Source organism: Neoarius graeffei, chromosome 9, assembly GCF_027579695.1.
Source record: "Neoarius graeffei isolate fNeoGra1 chromosome 9, fNeoGra1.pri, whole genome shotgun sequence".
NCBI lineage: Eukaryota > Metazoa > Chordata > Actinopteri > Siluriformes > Ariidae > Neoarius > Neoarius graeffei.
In genome coordinates this window covers 3,235,044-3,257,221 of record NC_083577.1, presented here as the reverse complement: position 1 = coordinate 3,257,221, position 22,178 = coordinate 3,235,044, and the positions used below count along the sequence as shown (strand labels likewise).

Here is a 22,178-nt window from a genome sequence, read left to right as displayed (position 1 = left end):
TTCCTCTCATGTAATTCTAGATATTGGAATTTTCCCTGCTCTGAGAAGACTTGCTGTTTTCTCTTTGAATAGATGTCCACACACTTATCCTGCACATCGGTTTTCAGAAATCAACCAATCAGACTACATATTAAAGAACCAGAAGATTCAATACATAGCCAAAGGTTTGTGAACACATGACCATCACAGCCAGATGTGCTTGTTGAACATCCCGTTCCAGACCATGAGTGAAATCAGACACTGATGTTGGGGCAAGGAGTGATGTCTGGGGTGCAGTCGGAGTTCCTGTTCACCTCAAAGATGTTCAGTGGGGTTGAGGTCAGGAGTTTGTGCAGGAAGCTGGAGTTCTTCCACTCCAACATTGGCAAATCATATCATCAGAGCTTTGTTTGCTTTGTGCACAGGAGCATTGTCGTGCTGGAATATGTTTGGGCCTCTTCATTCCAGTGAAGGAAATTGCCATGGGTCTATATAGTTGTGCACTTCTTGTTTTATGCCAACAGTTTGGGGAAGAACTATGTGGGGGGGGGGGATTCCTTCAGAGGAATTGGAGTCCAGACACCAGAATTCATCGCAAAGATGTTCAGTGGGGTTGAGCTCAGGACTCTCATTGATTGATTGTAACCATGCATGCTCTACATACAAGGGGACAGTGATGCTACCCAGTGACATTTCATTTCACGTTTGACCCCCACCTCTAGCTATGCTATATGGCCAAAAGTATGTGGACACCTGACAGTCACACCCATGTATGGCTATTCCCTAAACTGTCGCCCAGAAGTTTGAAGTGCACAATTGTCCAGAATGTCTTTGTATGCTGTAGCATTGCACTTTCCCATCACTGGAACTGATGTGCCCCAGAACACCTTTTGGGATAAACTGGAACACCGAATGCACCCCAGGCCTTCTTGCCTGATCTCACTAATGCTTTTGTGGCTGAATGAACCCAAATCCCCACAGCCGCACCCCCAAAATTGAGTGGGAGAATAAATCTGGAATGCAGTGTTGAACAAGTGTGTGTGTGTGTGTGTGTGTGTGTACGAGTGCGATTGGTAGGTGTCCACAAACTTTTGACCATATAGTGTTTGTGTATAGAAATGCCCTTATGTTTCACATTTAAGGAAATAAAGTGCATGATTATTTCTATTTCACCTTTTCTTGACCAGTGTTTGAGTAAACCAGTACAGTTAATTTGCTTTATTAAACCCAAGAGCTTTAGTGTCCAGTGATGTCCGACTCTGCTGGTATGAGCCGTGTGTAATTACACAAAAAGACAGGCTAATGTTAACGGCTGCATTTAATAACACTGCGCTAAAATACCAACATGTTTACGTTTCAGCTTAGCAGTGTGCACGGAGAAACCACACACACCAACAACTCAAAGTTCCAAGTTTGATATTGCTGAGTGCTCCAAAAGTAAAGGGAACTCCATGATACTGTTGATGCCAAACCGAGTTGCCAAGGTTTTTTTTTTTTTTTTAAATTGGTGTATAGGCCAGGACTGCTTTTATTTTAAACCACAGTGATGACTAGCATATGTGCAAAGTGAAAGCTTAATTGCTGGAGGATTTGGGAAATGTATATTACGGCAAATCGTCAAGGTCGTTTCAAATATGGGCTGACAATGAAATGTCACAATTCAGCAATAAGTTGATTTAATGGGATTTTGCAATGGAACAGCGAGGAATCTGTTTGCGTCCGAGCCAAACCATGTACAGTCAAAACGAATTTTCCACTCGAGCAAAACGACTGCCTTCCAGTTAGTGGAACCCTTCTGTTACTGGGCAGTGAAAATAAAGCCCATTAGAGTGTTCACTCCACTTGCACTAGTTAATGAGTTTATGATTTGTCTGCCTCTGCTCTGTTACTGTGGACTTTAATCACCGTGCATGATTTTGAACTCAGGCAGCCCTTTTTAATAAACGGTGCTAATTAAACATTAAAGTCATGCCGCTTCACAGAGCAGTAATTTGACTAAAAGGGCATTGTGCCTTTTCTTAAATGCCGAGTCGATAATGTAAATTAGGGTCAATAAACTTCTACCAATCATTACAACCCTTTTTCTGGCAACGTGCACACGAACAAATTATGGACACCGTCCTCTTTGGACGCTTGCTCAGTCCTGGCTTCCAGCTGCATCCAAGGTCAGAGTTATTTGTTTGGTGTAAAAATGAAGAGGAAAATAATTTGGACACGCAGGAGATCACAAGAACATTTGATAGAAATGTGTTTTGGCATGCTTGAGACTGCTACTTGTTTTAGTTAAATCCTTGAGATTTATCTTTGCTCACATATTCTGCTCTCGAATTGATGAAGGTGGTGATTAATTCCCCCCCTCAACCTTTTCTGCTTTAAGCCCCACTTATTCAGACTTGTAACAAGTCGAAGTCCATTAAAAAAGATCCCCAATTATTTTGGTTCATCCATTCTACTGGAATCTAATAATCTACTGTAAAGAGTATTAATGGGATGTGACATCACTCCCTGTTACAGATGGAGCCCAGGAATTAAAGTGCAATAAACAAACTGTGTTTAATTGTAGGTGTTGTATTTAAAACTGTATGGATGTGCCAGAAGCCGAACCCATGCATGCAGGTCATTCTCAGTCAAAAGGGATGAATGATCCAAAAGTGGAGTCTGGTCCATTAACACAAGAACTTACTGCCATGTTTGTGTTCAGCAAACAAGCAAGTTATTAAAACCAAGAAGTGGATACAGAAACCACTCAATGGGATTCGATCCTTACACACTAACAAAGAAGGATTTTTCCTGATATGTCAAATGTAGCGAGTAAATTTTTCTTCGTAGAGTAAATTTTGATCTTATTGTAGCTGTAACTAAATACAAAAGTTATGCACGCAATTAATTAACTTAATGTGATATTTAACAGATAAGCAACAGATTTAAGTTTTTTTTTTTTTAAGATTGTGTATATTTTTAGTCTTTTTGTATCTGTACATGTACGACCCCACCAGCTCTGCTGATCAACTTATTGTGTTTAGTCATTCGTTCATTACGAGGTGGAAAATTATCCATCCGTTGAGTTTCCAGACATCTCAGACTCCCAGGTGCTGCAGACCTTGTTCTACATGGGGACCACAGGTGGCTTCTCCAGTGAGGAGAGGGAGGAAGATCCTCCTTAAAAATTCTAAGAATAAAAAGTTTAAATTGTCTTGACCAATTTAATGAATTGCTGTCCTTGAATATTACTATTTTACTGCCAGATACGACATGTACATTATATTCGTTTCTCTGGGTGAAATTACATTAGCACCCCCTATCGCTCGCTATTAGAAATTACTGCACGGAGGATCTTCCTCCCTTCGGCTCCCATTCACTCCGATTCAAACAGTCTCCGGCACTGGCGGCTCGTGGTTAACATAGACTTCAATGAGAGAGAGGAGGAAAATCCTCCTCTAAGAGGGTGGGACTAGCTAAGAGATCTGACAAGTGCTACAAAATATCAACCAATAGGCTGCAGCCCTAGTTGCACAATGAACCAATAAGTAGAGGCCTTAGCTGCCTGGGGGGAGGGGTTATCTTATCAAACGTAACTTCTAGATCCGGTGACTCGGGCACTTCGGCAGTCAGAGTGAGAACGGCGAGGTGGAAGTGGATTGACTATGTTATAGATATTCTACGAATAAAGTAATGGAAACAGAGGACGTGGTGAATGTTTTGCTTGCAAAACCCTTCCATGGGCTGAGCTACAGTGAAAAATTAGCCATCAAAGCAGCAGGTAGACCAACCCCTAAAATCGAAATCACAAAACCCAATGGCAAAGGCAGTACAGTGAATGCTACATGGTTTGCTAGGTACACATGGCTCACTGGTAGCGTTACCACCCATCGATTATATTGCTGGCCCTGTTTGCTAATGAACAATGCCAAATCACAAGCGTGGAGTGTTCATGGTTTCAATGATTTAAAAAATCTAGATAGGGCAACCAATCGCCATGAGAAGTGTCAAGACCACGTTGGTGCTGCTATCCGACTGTCCTTACTAGGCACCATGCCAATAGATAGGGTGGTAGACGAGGGTGTGCGGCTGCAAATCCAGCAGCACAATGCTAAAGTGAGTCGCAATCGAGAGGTATTAAAACGTCTGATAGATGCAGCAGCCTATCTAGGCATGCAAGAGTTGTCACTGAGGGGACATGAAGAAGGGGGGAATTCGGACAATAAGGGCAATTACAGGGAGCTAGCGGAGGTTATTGCTCGCTGTGATCGTGTTCTGGCAGAGCATCTGGAAAGTTCGACTGTCTTCACAGGCATGTCAAAAACAATCCAGAATGATCTAATATCCGCTATAGTTGGTTCAATTAATTCAGAAATCCAAAAGCAACTTAACACGGCACCCTTCTTCTCGTGGCAAATCGACGAGACCACAGACATAAGCTGTCATTCACAGCTGTCTGTCATCTTGCACTATGTCGATAATCAAGGTACAATTCAGGAACGCTTTCTAGGATTTTTTGATGTGTCCAGTGGTCGCAGTGCACAATCCTTGTTCGATTTCGTGCAGACTGAGTTGTCAGGTTTCAGTTTCAAGGATAAACTTGTCGCTCAGACTTACGATGGTGCCGCGGTCATGGCCTCGGACTTGAATGGCCTTCAGGCTAAAGTGAGAGAATTGGCTCCCTGTGCAACATTTGTCCACTGCTATGCACATCGCTTAAACCTAGTTTTAAGTCAGGGTGTTAAGACCATTCCCCAAGCAAAATACTTCTTTGCTCACTTGGGTGGCTTCACGTCTTTTTTCTCCAAGTCCAGCAAGAGGGTTTCTTTACTTGAGGAGTTCAGTTGCGCCCGCATTCCCCGGAGTGCTCCCACTCGCTGGAACTTTTCCTCTAGGGTCGTGAACACGGTTGCTTCAAATTATGACGAGCTACTTCAGATTTTCGAGAACATTACTGAGCGCCCAATGATGGATGATGAGACAATACGTTTAGCTGATGGTTTGAGGTCGAAAATGCAAGAGTTTGAATTTGCGTTTTTACTCTTCACTTTTGAGCAGTTGTTTTCGCACACTGACGTGGTGTTTGACATCTTGCAGCACAAATCCATGGATGTCGCCTTTTGCAAACGGCGAATAGAGAATCTCCTGCAAATATTGGATGAGCTAAAAGTACAGAGCGCCTTTGACAAAATCTACGCCAGGGCTGCCTCTCTAACAGAAGACCCTGACTTGTCTCACAGGGTCAAAAGAAGGCTGCTTAATCCCCGTCAGTCCTACAGAGCACTTTATGATTCCATCCACGACAACTTGCGCACTCAAATAACTCGGCGCTTTCAACACCTCGACCGCTTGCGCTTCATGGAGCTTTTGGATGCGGAGAAATTCGACTCGTTCAAAATATCATTTCCTACGCAGCTACTGTCAAATTTGATGGAGACATATGGCCAACTTTTTGATCAAGAAAAGCTGAGAATCGAACTGCAGCATTTTTATCACAATGCAGAAATAAATTCATCAAGAAAACTTTGCGATGCCCTTGGCTTCATGAAGTCCAGCGGTCTTGATGGGGCGATGCCACAGTTGTACAGGCTCATGTCCCTGATTGGAACAATTGGCGCAACCTCTGCAGGGGTTGAAAGGAGTTTTTCGTGCCTCAAGAGAATTAAAACGTACACACGCAACGCAATGGGGCAGGAGAGATTAAAACATCTGGCCATTATTTCAATTGAAAAAAAGATTCTCAAGACACTCCAAAAAGATCCAGCGTGGTACGATCAGGTCACAGATTTGCAAATCAGACAGCACGGAGAATTGACTTGATATATAAATAGGGAGCCTCAATCAGTTGGCCTGAATCATTCCTTAACATCAATGTTTGTCTTAAACACGGCTATATCCCATGTAAATAGTTGTGAAATAATGTTATTGTTCTTTTACTTGTTGACTGTTGCCAGTTGTTTGACACCGTGGAAAGGAAGTTAATGAATTATTCAGGAAAAACTATTATCAACTCAACCCATGCGTGTAACTATAGCCGGTCCAGCAGGTGCGGTCGCATTGGGGCCCGTGACCTTCAACCAAGCATTCCTTCCTCCCTCACTTTTACAAAAGCCAGCCGCCACTGATGGGGACACAGATGAAGGCACGGAGAACAACTTTTTATATGTGACTGGGTTAAAGATCTGGGGATCAGGACACAAGATAAATCCTGTATCTGTTTTGCCCGGGTAAATAGGAGTTCTATTTCCTTCACTCCAGACCGCCAGGGCGGTGCTAAAAGCACTAGTGGAAGGATCTTTGCATCGGCGCGTTTCGAGAGTCGCATACAAAAGTTGTCATCTCATGACATATGACGTGCCTGCCTATTGAGGTATTTCACCCACGTGACCAAGTCATGTGAGGCTGCCATTTTGGACGGCACGGCTCGAATCAGTTTGAATGCGAGGAAGGCGACAAACGAAAAACATAAAAGAAAAAGGAGCGAGATGCAGAAAACACCTTCACTATCCAGCGACGTAGGGCATTTACAGGGCGAGCAGAGGGAGAGGTATTTGCAAAAATTGAGGTTAGCAGGCTTGGAGAACGACGTTTACCTGCTTCCACCAGGATTGTTCACTGATGTACGGAAGTACACGAAGCCCTCGTCTTTACCTGACTTCGGCCCACATGATCTGTATACCTATGTCGTTAAAAACCCATCGCCATACACAGGTATTGATCTGAAAGCGTATAAGAGTTTGGATGCCTAAAAATATTTTGTGTCAGGCTGGGTAACATGCCTACATCAGCGGGTCGTCCCTGGAGCCGGTGGTCGCCATCTTATTACAGCTAAGGTTTGTTCACATTTTCATTTACTTTCGGTCCTCAGGATAAACAAAATGTTATTAAATGTCATTGAAATAACTTCTTAGTCTGTTGAGACATGGCCCGTTATAAATTTGCTGTTACCAGGCAATGACCAAGAACTGTATTATTAGGGTCGGTGTAGTTGTAGCAGTGCACTAGCAGCTAGCTGTTAGCACTAGCTAATGTCAACAACAGTAGCTGGTATGTTACTGTAGCAATGTTTACGTTCAGTCATTTGGATGACTGTTAAAACCTTTCAGTCTCAAGTTTTTCCTTTACTGGATTTACTAGTTTACTGAGCTAGCGCGCTCGGGCAAGCTGGGAGCTAGCGCGCGCTAGCCTGCCGGCGGCCGGCGCGCGCTAGCTCAGTAAACTAGTAAATCCAGTAAAGGAAAAACTTGAGACTGAAAGGTTTTAACAGTCATCCAAATGACTGAACGTAAACATTGCTACAGTAACATACTAGCTACTGTTGTTGACATTAGCTAGCTTGACATTCAAAATGGCGGACACCGGGGCGTCACGTGACCCTGTGACGTCAGGTGAAATACCTCAATATAAGGCAACATCCCACGTCATTTGGCCTCTTCTTTTTTCTCGCATTGGAATCGCATCTTTTCTATTGGAATTGTGTTAACTGTGGGGATACCTGCGACAATCTACAGTGCAGCTCATAACTGAAGAGGACTTCAGTGGGACTCGACTCCACGCGAGCTGTTTGGTTGCTAAGGTAACTTGTTTTATGCATCGATAGTCACTGAATCTTGGCTGCCAAGTTTTCAGGGGCGGCTATTATATCGGTCTTGTCACAAACTGCTCGGTTGCCGGCAGGTTTGTCAGTGTTGAGCGAGTTAACGAATTGGTTGCCAATAACGTTAACGTGTACTTAACTTTACGTGCGCATCGGTTTCTGGTTGCTAGTAAATCGTTGTCTGTAGCAGTAAAGTTGCGCTTGTGAACTCGCTAGCCTTGGTTGCCAGGCTAGCAAGCAGCGCTACACCTTGCTTCTTTTCTAAAAAAAAAAATCGCGGGTGAGTAGACACTGAGATGGATTCAGTGAGGTGTTCCACTTGCCCCAATCTAATGGAGGTGCTGGATGCACATGATCGCTGCGTGGAGTGCCTTGGCATGCAACATCTAAGGGAGGCAATGTCTGATCCATGCCCTTCCTGTGCGTTAATGCCGCTTACTGTTAGACAGGCGCGGTTGGCTGGTGTGGAACGTGCGTCTAGCAGTTTTCTGCTCTTGGATTCTCAGACACAGCGTAAGTGTAAGCTTTCACCACCAGTGCATGCAAAACGGCGCAAAAAATCTAAGTCTTCGGAGTTTGAGCGTAAAGTGGAACTGCTCTCATCTACAGTGGAGCGTCTGCTGCCTCTGCTTGCAAGGCCCCCCCACAGCAGGGGCACAGGTAGGTACTGTAGAGGAACAGCCTGCACCGCCTGCCTCCTTGTTGCCCGTTGGCTCATGTTCTCAGCCACCTGACCAAGAGGAAGTGATGTCTGTGGCTGCCTCAGACACCTTTTTCAGTCAGCCTTCTTCCTCGGCGCAGCCACCAAGCGAAGTCCTGCCAGGTGTTGGGCCCCGTGATTCGGGCAGTGATGTTACCTCTGTGCGATCTGGGGAGTCTGCCTCAGTGGTGGGTTCGGTGGAGGCCACACTGAAGGCTTTGCTTGCACGTTTGCAGTTGGACACCCCAGCGCCTCCTACCGGATCTGAGAACATGTTCCTGTGCCGTGTTCAGCATGCCTCTCTGGTAATTCCACAGTGTCTTGACTTTACTTCTGTGGTGGCCTCTGCCCTGGAGGCTGCTACGAAACCTGCCCGTCCAGACCAGATGTCTCGCATGCTTGCGGCGATGCAGGAACCCGGTGCTGTTGGCTTGGGTAGCATGCCAGTAGTCGAATCAAGCATTGTTTTGCTCATTGTGTCTCCCGATGAAGCACTTCAGGAGCAGGTGCGTTGCCCTAACGCTGAGTGCCGCCGCACAGACGAGCTACTTTCTCGTGCTTACAACTCTACTGCCTTTCTTGGCAGGGTGTCTAACTCACTGGCACACATGCTTGTTATGCTGCATTCGACACTCAACACATCGGCAGACCCACTGGCGGCTGAGGTACTGGAACTTGCACTGCAGACTATGGGTGTCATTGCCAACCAGTGTGGCACTACCTTGGGCACCTTGCTGCAAGCCTGTCGGCAAGTGTGGCTGGCTCAATCGCCTCTGCCAGAAGTATGCAGGAACAACCTGAGGCACCTCCCACTGGCACCTGAACAGGTCTTTGGGCCAGCAGCACAAGAGGCTCTTGACAGACGTGTGTCTGTTACAGAGTCTCGCTCCCGTCATGTGGGCGTAGCACCCACCTTCAGAGCTCCACCAAACCCTTCTGCCTCACGCTTTAGGCATGTGGCCCCTAGAGCTGCACAAAGGTCTCCCCATCAACCCCAGCAGCAGGCCCCCAATCCCCCATCTCCCTCGGCCAGGCAGGGTAGCACTCAGCCACACGTGAGTTTTCGCCCTTTTCGACAGACGGGTCCTCCCCGCCGTTGTCGCCCCCCCATCCCTTCCGAAAAACGTAGACAGGACCACTGACAGGTCAGGGCCAGTGGCAGGAGTTTTTACAGGCAGCCAGCTAGCGCGTTGGCGTGAAATAACAACCAACCAATGGCTACTCACCACCCTTTCAGAAGGGTACCGCCTGCAATTCCGCCGCCGGCCACCAATGCATTCAGGTGCGAGGCAGACAGTTATAACCAATCCAAGACAGGCAGAAGCCTTGAAAGAAGTTCAGTTGTTGCTACAAAAAGGAGCCATGGAGATGGTCGACCCCATTGTTCACCCAGGGGGTTTCTTTTCAGTTTATTTTCTCGTTCCAAAGAAAGATGGCGGGTTCAGGCCGATTTTAGATTTAAGAAGGTTAAACCGTTTCTTGAAGGTGCTTCCTTTTCGAATGCTACGAACAACAGATGTACTGCAAGCGGTCACAAACCAGGACTGGTTTGTGACCGTAGATCTCGAGGACGCCTATTTTCACATACCCATTGCCGTGGACCACAGGCGCTTCCTTCGTTTTTTGTTCATGGGAAAGATTTTTCAGTTCAGAGTTCTCCCCTTTGGATTTTCTCTGGCGCCAAGGGTGTTCTCAAAATGCGTCCAAGTAGCACTAGAACCCCTTCAGAAGGAGGGTACAAGAGTGCTCCCTTACTTGGACGACTGGCTTCTTTGTGCGGCATTGCCCGAACAGGCCAGGGAACATGCTCACTGGTTGCTACCACGCATTACGGCTCTGGGGTTCAGGGTGAACCAGAGGAAGTGCAAACTGGTCCCAGTCCAGGCAACACGTTTCATTGGCCTTGCCCTGGATTCGAACACTATGCTGGCCAGTCCCACGCCAGACAGAATAAGTTCAATTCTCACTGGCGTGAACCACCTTCGTGTCGGGGGAACTCAGCGTTTGCGTTTCTCTCCTTCGGCTGTCGGGGAAACTCACAGCGGCCTCAGTAGTCATTCCTCTGGGTCTTTTGTGGCTAAGGGCTTTTCAGAGATGGCGTCTTCAACTGCGTCCAGTGCGAGACAGGCACATGAGGGTGAGAATAACACACCGTTGCATGCTCACGCTAAGACCTTGGTCCCAGGCACACTTTCTCACTCGTGGAGTTCCACTTGGTCCCCCACCGGGACGATGGGAGGTTATCTGGACAGATGCTTCCCTCATGGGTTAGGGTGGAGTCTGGCGTCGGCAAGGTGTGAATGGCGCCTGGCCTGCTCTGTGGTGCATGTCCCACATCAACACACTGGAGTTGATGGTGGTGTTTCTGACGTTGCGCCACTTTCAGGAAGTGCTGTGGGGCAAACATGTATTGGTACGTACAGACAATGTGGCAACTGTTTTCTATATCAATCATCAGGGGGGCACAAGGTCTGTAGCTGCGCTTCCGGTGGCTCACAGTCTCCTAGTATGGGCTCAGGACAACCTCCTTTCTATAAGGGCATCTTATCTACCTGGACGCCTAAACAGTGTGGCAGATGCTCTGTCACGCGGCAAGGTGTCTCAAGGGGATTGGAAACTGCATCCAGACACGGTGGAACAGATCTGGAAAACCTATGGGAGAGCAACTGTGGACCTGTTTGTAAGCAGTCAGACAACTCATTGTCCGACATGGTTTTCCCTGGGAGAAGAAACGGCAGCGTTGGGCCAGGATGCTCTGGCCCACGACTGGCCGAGGGCCATCCTTTATGCCTTTCCCCCTCTACCACTGTTGTGGAGGACTCTCGGCCGTGTGCACGATCACGGTCACCATGTGCTATTGATAGCTCCTCATTGGCCATCCAGGCCATGGTTCCAGCTCCTGCTGTCACTACTAGTGGGACCCCCTTGTCAGCTGCCCAGCAGGCCTGACTTGCTGACGCAGATGGAGGGCAGGATTCAACACCCATGTCCCAAACGCCTGAAGCTCTGGGTGTGGCCCTTGGGGCCCCGGGGCTACTACTGGAGTGTTCGGAAGGGACCAGGAACACTGTGGTGAATGCACGTGCAGAATCTACCCGACACTTGTATGCAGGCAAGTGGAAGGTGTTCTGTGATTGGTGTGCAGAACGCAACATTGACCCCCTAAGCTGCTCTGTTCCACAAATTTTAGATTTCCTGCAGCACCTTTTAGAGCTTGGCAGGGCTGCATCTACACTTAAGGTGTATGTTGCAGCACTAACAGCCCACCGTTCAGAGGTTGGAGGTGTTTCACTTGGGTCCCACCGGCTGGTGGTAGCCTTTTTGAGAGGGGCAGTTCATCTTAATCCTCTTCATTTTGTGCGGAGTCAGTCATGGGATCTGAACACTGTGCTTGAATCCCTTTGCTTGCCTCCTTATGAGCCCCTGGCAGCAGCTGACATCAAGTGGCTATCTGTTAAAACAGCTTTTCTCCTTGCCATCACAACAGCCCAGCGTGTGAGTGAGCTACATGCCCTCTCAGTGAGTACTGTTTGTCTTCGTTGGGGCCCTATGTTTGACAGTGTTTCATTGTGGCCTAACCCAGCTTTCCTCCTGAAAGTCTTATCTCCCCAGTTTAGCAACCAGCCGATTTTGCTGACTGCTATACCGGCAGACAGGACGGACTTGCGTGCTGAGTTGTGCCCTGTCAGGGCTCTGAGGTTTTATTTTGTTAGGACGGCAGCCTTTCGTACGACAGACCAATTGTTTGTATGTTTTGGTGGCGCTCCGAGAGGAAGGCCTCTGTCCAAGCAGCGGCTCTCCCGTTGGGTTGTGGAGGCAGTCACCCATGCCTATGAATCTATGGGACGTACTGTGCCCTTTCCTGTCCGCTGCCATTCGACACGTGCTCAGGCAACATCATGGGCAGTTCTCTGGGGTGTACCACTCTCTGACATTTGTGCTGCTGCAACTTGGTCCAATACATGTACATTTGCTCGGTACTACAGGCTAAATGTTGCGTCCATGCCATTGCTGTGTGCAGCTGTTCTTCCAGAAGGTGGTGATGCTCTTCTGAATTCCTTGTAACTGGGTTGGTATTCGTTTTCCGCTAGTGCTTTTAGCACCGCCCTGGCGGTCTGGAGTGCAGGAAATAGAACGCTGGTTACGAATGTAACCGTGGTTCTATGACTAAGTGGAAGACCGCCAGGGTCTTTGGTCACTCGGATTGCGCGAGAATGATCTTGAGGCCAAATGACGTGGGATGTTGCCTTATATAGGCAGGCACGTCATACGTCATGAGATGACAACTTTTGTATGCGACTCTCGAAACGCGCGGATGCAAAGATCCTTCCACTAGTGCTTTTAGCACCGCCCTGGCGGTCTTCCACTTAGTCATAGAACCACGGTTACATTCGTAACCAGCATTGTCTTGGCTTTTTGTACACGTCTTTTGAGAAGGTTGCTAGGACGCTACACATTTTAGTATTGGGTGAAAACAAACCACAGCTGCTCAACTCTCAATCCTCCTGCTCTTCTCTTTGACTGTTTGCTCCTGGATCGATCTGTGAAGCAGAATCTCGGAGGTGCCAGAAGTTTATTAATGCTCTCATTTTAAATAAAAGGAATATTAGTTAATAGGCCATTTATATTTTACTCCAGTCTTTACAAATTTGTGTGAGAGAGAGGTTTGTCCAGGCAGACAGTACAGGTGTATAGGAATTTTTGTGCCAAGTTGTTAGTCAGATATAAAATGCATTACGGTACAAAATAAATCCTAGAAAACCCTTAAAATGCCTCCTGTAAAATACGTTGAGATGCATGCTGTCAAACAGTGTTGCTTTCATTTAAGAATATTACACTTTTGAGATTAAACAGAGACGTTTTTCCCTCCGTTATGTGTTTTACCATCAGCCTGACTGACTATGGCTGAGGAGAAAACTGTTGTTAACGTGCTTTGTGTGTGATGATGCTGTCTGGACTACAGTATCTCAGGCTGTGTGTTGAGTGTTTATGCCTGAGCAAAGAGCGAGTGAGATGGTGAGTGTCCCTGAGGATGTTCTGTGCCCCCCCCCAAAAAAAAAAATCTATTTATTTATTTCCTCTCCCTTCTTCCCCTCCAGCATTGTATATAGTGTGTTCATGGATAGGTCAACTCCAGTGATCCTCTCTGCCTCAGTGGTGTTTTGTTTTGTTGGTGTGTGTGTGTGTGTGTGTGTGTCTCTCTCTCTCTCTCTCTCTCTCTCTCTCTCTCTCTCTCTCTCTGTGTGTGTGTGTGTCTCCGCTGTAGGCCTGGGTGAGGGTGTGGTGGCTGCGTCTGGCCTTCTTTAGCAGCCTGATGAAATATAGCTGCTGGGCCTTTTTCGCTGGAGCAGTGGTGTTTTTGGCCCAGCTCAGGACTGAGGTCACATGACAGCCCAGAAACTTTATGAATGTGGCTGAATAATTATTGTTGGCTATTAAGAAAATGAAACAAAAGTTTTCATTTTTAAATTTAAGAAAAGGAGTGTTTAAGTTCATAAAGAATTGGAAAATAGAGGTTAACTTTTTTTTTTTTTTTGGGGGGGGGGGCATAAATTTTGTATTTTTTTTTTTTCTTTGATCCAAAAGCCTTGGGGGGGAATTGAATGAATCTTGAACCCAACATCATGAATCAAATCATAAATTGGGTGAATCGCCACATGCCTACTGGAGACACATTCCAACAACTCACACAGAGCTTCACCAGAACATTTAAACACCCTTTTTATCTGTTGTTTTTTATACAAGTGCAAGTTGTTCTTGTAGAACTGATAACGGATTAGAATATGCATGTTAATACAAACCTGTGATTTCTCAGCGTTCCCCCGTGTTCTGAAAAATATTCTTCACTTTTTTCCTTGAAAATAAGTCATCAGTATTCTTCACTTTTCCTTAGTTACCGAGTTATGAAAGTGGACTTAATACAGGTTTACACCAACCACACCGGTACAGTTCAAATATTTGTACAGATACAGCGAGGCCTCTCCATTACAGATGAAATTTGGGCTCGACTCCAGACTCTAATCAGAGAGACGCGTTTTGGAGTCGTCTGTGCACCATCAAGCTAAAATAACCCTCTTTAGTTTGAGCTCACTGAAGGTTATTTTAGCAGGGAGTTATTCTAAAGAGATACGAGGACTCCCTTTAGACTTCAACACAACACTGGATTTACAATTGAACAGAGTCCAGAAGAATCTTGGAACAAACAACACTGAAGGAATCTGAATTTCCTGTCGATTTACGAACCGAATACAGAATGACACCGCGGTTTACATCATGCATTCGCCACGGGGACTCAACACGCCACACTGCCTGAAACACTGCTCCCTTCAGTCGCTTGCTGGCTGACAGCACGTTCACTTTGGAATTTTTTTACCGACCCCTGTATCACTGACCCTGCCTGATGGTCAGTGGAGCTGTTATTGCTGAAATGCTGCCCCTATTATCTACCAAGGGAATTCACTGCTGTGTTTTTGGCCACTGTTTACATCCCCCCGCAAGCTAACTCCACGGCAGCACTCGGCAAACTCCATGACGACATCAGCGTGTTAGAGACTGCTCATCCCAATGCTGTTTTCATCATCGCCGGTGACTTTAATCAGTGCAATTTACGGACTGTATTCCCTAAATATTATCAACATGTGGACATCCCCACCCGTGATAAGAACACACTGGACCATGTTTACAGCAACATGCGTGGTGCATACAGGACCGCACCCCGCCCCCACTTCAGACACTCAGACCACATCTTTGTTCCTGTATCCAGCCTACAGACAAGGACTAAAACAAATCCAGTCACCAAACAAGTCAAACTCTGGGGCCCAGAAACTGAGAGCACCCTTCAGGACTGTTTTGCTCGGACAGACTGGGATGTGTTTAAAGCTGCAGCTACTTTGGAGGACTCTTCTGTCAGTATACAGGACTATGCGGAGTATGTGACTGGGTACATCAGCACATGTGTCTGCAACATCGTGCCCACCATACAGATCAGGAAGTTCCCCAACCAAAAGCTCTGGGTAAACAGTCAGGTACGATGCATGCTGTGTGCTTGCTCTCTTGCATTTAGATCAGGCAATGAGATGGAGTACAAAGTATGGACTGAAGAAAGCCATTACAGCGGCCAAGAGGCAGTACAGAGACAAGCTGGACGGCTTCTATTCTACTGCTGACCCCGGGCGAATGTGACAAGGCCTGCAGCACATCGCAGACTATAGGACCACCACCAGCACAATCAGTGCCACAGACAGCCTGCCGGATGACCTCAACACCTTCACCCACTTTTGAGATCTCCAGCTACAGCACAGAGAGGAGGCGCACACACCTGGAAACCCCCCCCCCCCCCCCCCCTTCCCATCCCTCTTCCCAAGAAGAGCCCACCCACCTGCCTGAATGATTACAGGCTGATAGCACTCACTCCAATCATCTCAAAGTGCTTTGAGAGAGTGGTACTGGTTCACATTCAGAGCAGCATACCGGAAACCCTGGACCCCCTGCAGTATGCCTACAGGCCCAACAGGTCCACCTCAGATGCCATCGCTGCTGCCCTCCATTATGCCCTCTCCCACCTGGAAAACAGACTCTGACATCAGGATGCTCTTTGTTGACTACAGCTCTGCCTTCAACAAGGTCATCCCCCACAAACTCACCCATAAACTGTCCACGCTTGGTTTGCACCCCACCCTCTGTGACTGGCTCATCGACTTCCTGACTGGCAGGCCCCAGACTGTCAGGATTGGTAATAGGACTTCATCCAGCATCATCACAAATGTTGGCACCCCACAGGGATGCGTCCTTAGCCCCATCCTCTACACCCTGTTCACCCACGGCTGTGTCTCCTCCCACAAGGGCATCATCCTGAAGTTCGCGGATGACACCGCAGTGATGGGATGCATCGCTGGCGGTGACGAAACAGCCTACAGGAGGGAGGTAGCCAGTCTGGTGTGAGGACAGCAACCTCTCCCTCAACATGGAGGAGACGATGGTGGACATGAGGAAGAATAGGAGACCTCATTGGCCACTGTTCATCCGGGACCTTGAGATGGAGAGGGTGAGCACCTTCAAATACCTGGGTGTTCCCATTAGTGAGGACCTCACATGGACACTTAACACCACACAGCTGGTTAGGAAGGCTCAACAGCGGCTGTACTTTCTGAGGAGGCTGAGGAAGTATGGTATGTCACCCAAGATCCTCAGCAACTTCTACAGCTGCGTGATTGAGAGCATCCTGACCAACTGCATCACTGTGTGGTACGGCAGCACTACAGCAGTGGACCACAAACGCCTGCAGAGGGTGGTGAAGACTGCTGAGAGGATCACCAAAACTCCACTGCCCTCTCTGCAGAGCATCTACCACCGCAGAGTCCACAGGAGAGCTGCCTCCATCCTCAAAGACCCCACCTGCCCCAGCACGGACTGTTCACACTCCTACCCTCAGGCTGGACGTACAGAAATGCAAAACTGTCAGACTAAAGAACTCTTTCTTTCCCACCACCATCAGACTCCTGAACAGCTGACAGGAGTCTATAACCATGGATAAACGGTCCTTGACTGTTTACATCTGGTTACATTGTTTGCACATTACTGCTCTTCTGTTGCTACGTCTGATCATTGCCTTATTTTTGTATTACGCTACTGATTTTGCACTACATTTACCTTTATTTTGTACTATACTGGGTGTTTTTTTTTTTTGCTTTCCTTGCTTTTTATTTTTGCACGATATTGCCTTTACTCATCTCTCATCTCATTATCTGTAGCCGCTTTATCCTGTTCTACAGGGTCGCAGGCGAGCTGGAGCCTATCCCAGCTGACTACGGGTGAAAGGCGGGGTTCACCCTGGACAAGTCGCCAGGTCATCACAGGGCTGACACATAGACACAGACAACCATTCACACTCACATTCACACCTACGCTCAATTTAGAGTCACCAGTTAACCTAACCTGCATGTCTTTGGACTGTGGGGGAAACCGGAGCACCCGGAGGAAACCCACGCGGACACGGGGAGAACATGCAAACTCCGCACAGAAAGGCCCTCGCCGGCCACGAGGCTCGAACCCGGACCTTCTTGCTGTGAGGCGACAGCGCTAACCACTACACCACCGTGCCGCCATTGCCTTTACTACTTCAGCCTATTTATTCATTTGTAATTGGCGTTCACTGTGGACAGCAAACTAAGACTTTCATTGTGCAAGTGGGCATGTCCTTACTGTGCATATGACAAACACTTTGAACTTGAATGTGCTCGGGGACAGTCGGGGCTCTGTGTGTCTCTGTTTCAGCCTTTTAAAACATCTTCAGTGCTTGAAGCCGAAAAAGCTTCGCCAGCTCAGACTGTTCCATTGTTTGGTTCATGCAGAGATAATGACATCACCACACCAAGCCGATTTAAGACGCACTGTGGTTGCTGAAAAAAGATTGGCGCTCATTTGGTCATTGCGTGTAGTTTGTTTTATTTATTTATTTATTTATTTATTTATTTATTGGTCACAAGCACGTGCTCATTGTTTACACTCTGGCTTCCCACCGTCTCTTCACTCAGGCTGGATTTCAGCAAACTGAGGGATTTGTGGTGATGATTTATGATAATGATGACATACATTTGTCACTGTTATGACTGCTAGTAATTTTCTCTTCGTCACTGATGGATTATGTTTGCCAGTGATGAGCGCCAGCAGGAACCCCGAGTCATAATCGAGATTTAAACAGCAACTGTGCTGTGGTGTAATGTTTAATAAAATCTAAATGAAGTCCTGCTTTTAGATCGTGAGTGTAGAGCCAGCTGAGCAAATCTGAAAAGCCGTCCAGAAATCCTTCTTACCTTACACTTTTTCGGACACGCAGACAGCTGCACTCGGTGTTTTGTGATGTTTTTCACACATTACTGGTCATTGTTTGCTCCTTTAACAGCTCTGTTTCACTTGCAAACGTGCTGAATTAATAAATATACAACAGGCCCATTCAGCTCCTCTGAGTCAGAGCAGGCGTGTTCGTGCTTCATTTTTCCTTCAGCGCCTTTTATACGCGAGGAACAAGTGTCGGTGTTGTTTTACTGCAGTCATCTGATTCCGGCTCAGCAGACAGACGCCCGTCTCACCTGCTGTCTCTGCCTCCTCTGCCTTTTAAATACCAGATCAATTATTCATGCATGATTAACCTTGGCTGACATTTTTGTCAATGCCGTAATTATTTTTCTGCATCATTGGTGTCCGATCACGACGCTTCACTCACAGCAGCCAATTTTCTATCTCTGGTATTTTCAGAATGCAGAAGAGTTAATAACTGATCATGACCTTTGAGATATAATTACATCTGAATTGTAGTGTGACTTGTTTTGTTTTTTCTTTCCCCCTTTGTTCTTTTTGTAGCAAAGACATCCAGTTTGCTTGTTTGATGCACAGTTGTACATCACCGCGAAGGGCGGTCATGATAACTCTGTTCATGTGCTACACAACTGTTTGAAGGATATAAAGACGTGGTGCCGAAACAATAAACTAGTTCTAAATGATGACAAAACCGAACTGCTACTGATCCATTCCAAGTTCTCGCTGTCAGTTTCTGCCCTCTCAAGTACAACCCTGATTCCAAAAAAGTTGGGACAAAGTACAAATTGTAAATAAAAACGGAATGCAATAATTTACAAATCTCAAAAACTGATATTGTATTCACAATAGAACATAGACAACATATCAAATGTCGAAAGTGAGACATTTTGAAATTTCATGCCAAATATTGGCTCATTTGAAATTTCATGACAGCAACACATCTCAAAAAAGTTGGGACAGGGGCAATAAGAGGCTGGAAAAGTTAAAGGTACAAAAAAGGAACAGCTGGAGGACCAAACTGCAACTCATTAGGTCAATTGGCAATAGGTCATTAACATGACTGGGTATAAAAAGAGCATCTTGGAGTGGCAGCGGCTCTCAGAAGTAAAGATGGGAAGAGGATCACCAATCCCCCTAATTCTGCGCCGACAAATAGTGGAGCAATATCAGAAAGGAGTTCGACAGTGTAAAATTGCAAAGGGTTTGAACATATCATCATCTACAGTGCATAATATCATCAAAAGATTCAGAGAATCTGGAAGAATCTCTGTGCGTAAGGGTCAAGGCCGGAAAACCATACTGGGTGCCCGTGATCTTCGGGCCCTTAGACGGCACTGCATCACATACAGGCATGCTTCTGTATTGGAAATCACAAAATGGGCTCAGGAATATTTCCAGAGAACATTATCTGTGAACACAATTCACCGTGCCATCCGCCGTTGCCAGCTAAAACTCTATAGTTCAAAGAAGAAGCCGTATCTAAACATGATCCAGAAGCGCAGACGTCTTCTCTGGGCCAAGGCTCATTTAAAATGGACTGTGGCAAAGTGGAAAACTGTTCTGTGGTCAGACGAATCAAAATTTGAAGTTCTTTATGGAAATCAGGGACGCCGTGTCATTCAGACTAAAGAGGAAAAGGACGACCCGAGTTATCAGCGCTCAGTTCAGAAGCCTGCATCTCTGATGGTATGGGGTTGCATTAGTGCGTGTGGCATGGGCAGCTTACACATCTGGAAAGACACCATCAATGCTGAAAGGTATATCCAGGTTCTAGAGCAACATATGCTCCCATCCAGACGACGTCTCTTTCAGGGAAGACCTTGCATTTTCCAACATGACCATGCCAAACCACATACTGCATCAATTACAGCATCATGGCTGCGTAGAAGAAGGGTCCGGGTACTGAACTGGCCAGCCTGCAGTCCAGATCTTTCACCCATAGAAAACATTTGGCGCATCATAAAACGGAAGATACGACAAAAAAGACCTAAGACAGTTGAGCAACTAGAATCCTACATTAGACAAGAATGGGTTAACATTCCTATCCCTAAACTTGAGCAACTTGTCTCCTCAGTCCCCAGACGTTTACAGACTGTTGTAAAGAGAAAAGGGGATGTCTCACAGTGGGAAACATGGCCTTGTCCCAACTTTTTTGAGATGTGTTGTTGTCATGAAATTTAAAATCACCTACTTTTTTAAATAATACATTATCTCAGTTTAAACATTTGATATGTCATCTATGTTCTATTCTGAATAAAATATGGAATTTTGAAACTTCCACATCATTGCATTCCGTTTTTATTTACAATTTATACTTTGTCCCAACTTTTTTGGAATCGGGGTTGTACGATTTGGAGGCTCAGAAATCTCCCCAACGCCTGAAGCTTGTAATCTTGGTGTATTGTTTGACCACAAGTTGTCTTGCACACAACAGATCAACAATTGCTGCGAGTCCTCCTTCATGGCTCAGTCAGATTAGCAAGATTTGAAAGTACCTGGATAAGCCACCTGCTGAGAAGTTGTTCCATGCCTTTGTTGCATGAGGGCTGGATTACTGTAACTGCCTGCTTTACAGTCTGCCAGAATACGAGCTCCAGGTACTCGGTGTCCTAAATCCAGCTGCCGGAGTTGGAGCACGACCTCAACATGGTGAAGACCTTGCCATTGTCTTGAAGAGGTGACACTGGCTGCCAGTTAATGCCCACATCGAGTAGAAGTTACTCATGCTGGGCTAGAAATCATTATATGGACTCACTCTGACATACTTAGAAGAACTGTTGCGTGTATATTCCAACACTCACATTCTAAGGTTCAGTGGGAAAAAGTTCCTGGCTGTTCCAAGGACCAACACCAAAAGTTAGTATTGGAGCGTTTTAATCAGCCGGACCGAGACTGTGGAATAAGCTCCCATTGTTCCTTTGTAAAGCTGACTTGTATGAACCCTTCAAGACTGGTCTAAAGACATGACTTTTTGAACAGTATTATTAATTTATTATCCATTCAGGACACTTTTTTCGATGGAATAAAAATGTGTTCTATTCCCTTCCAGCAGGTTTCATTCATTTGGTTTGATAGCATGCTTAATAGTTGTTAGCATATCGCTTATCCTATACACTACCGTTCAAAAGTTTGGGGTCACCCAGACAATTTTGTGTTTTCCATGAAAAGTCACACTTTTATTTCCCACCATAAGTTGTAAAATGAATAGAAAATATAGTCAAGACATTTTTCTGGCCATTTTGAGCATTTAATCGACCCCACAAATGTGATGCTCCAGAAACTCAATCTGCTCAAAGGAAGGTCAGTTTTATAGCTTCTCTAAAGAGCTCAACTGTTTTCAGCTGTGCTAACATGATTGTACAAGGGTTTTCTAATCATCCATTAGCCTTCTGAGGCAATGAGCAAACACATTGTACCATTAGAACACTGGAGTGAGAGTTGCTGGAAATGGGCCTCTATACACCTATGGAGATATTGCACCAAAAACCAGACATTTGCAGCTAGAATAGTCATTTACCACATTAGCAATGTATAGAGTGGATTTCTGATTAGTTTAAAGTGACCTTCATTGAAAAGAACAGTGCTTTTCTTTCAAAAATAAGCACATTTCAAAGTGACCCCAAAACTTTTGAACGGTAGTGTATGTATTACGTCGCTCTACCCAATGGAGAATGAGCGTTGAATATGGTTTGTGATGTTGCATGATTGTCAAGACATGACGTCACATGTCGGAGACGTAAAACTTCTGCACTAGTGAGTGCCTGTGATGGTTTGTAAACAAACATGGCCGCCAGCTTTGCTTTGTTAAATATGGAAGATTTTGAGAGACTCGTTGAACACCCCAAAGGAATGTGTGGTGGTGGTGGTGTAGAAGTAGCAATAATAATATTCTTGGCTGGTTTCTTTCGTGGTCTATCAGATCTGTTCCATTCAGCTACTCGTCTTTGACTTCAGTATCATGCTTGCTGAATGGAATGTCTGATGGACCACGAAAAAAAAGGCAGACAATATTATTTAAATATGAACATCTTTCTTACGACTTGAATATTAATCTTTGTTTTGGTTAATTTTTCATGCATGTAAATGCTAATATACATCTGCTTTTAT

The 22,178-nt window shown here is 45.9% G+C and overlaps 1 protein-coding gene across 2 annotated transcripts in view; it reads left to right on the top strand.

Moving 5' to 3' along the window:
- sestd1 (SEC14 and spectrin domains 1) overlaps positions 1-22,178 on the top strand; it is a 151,742-nt gene that overhangs the window by 51,775 nt on the left and 77,789 nt on the right. The window lies entirely within an intron of this gene.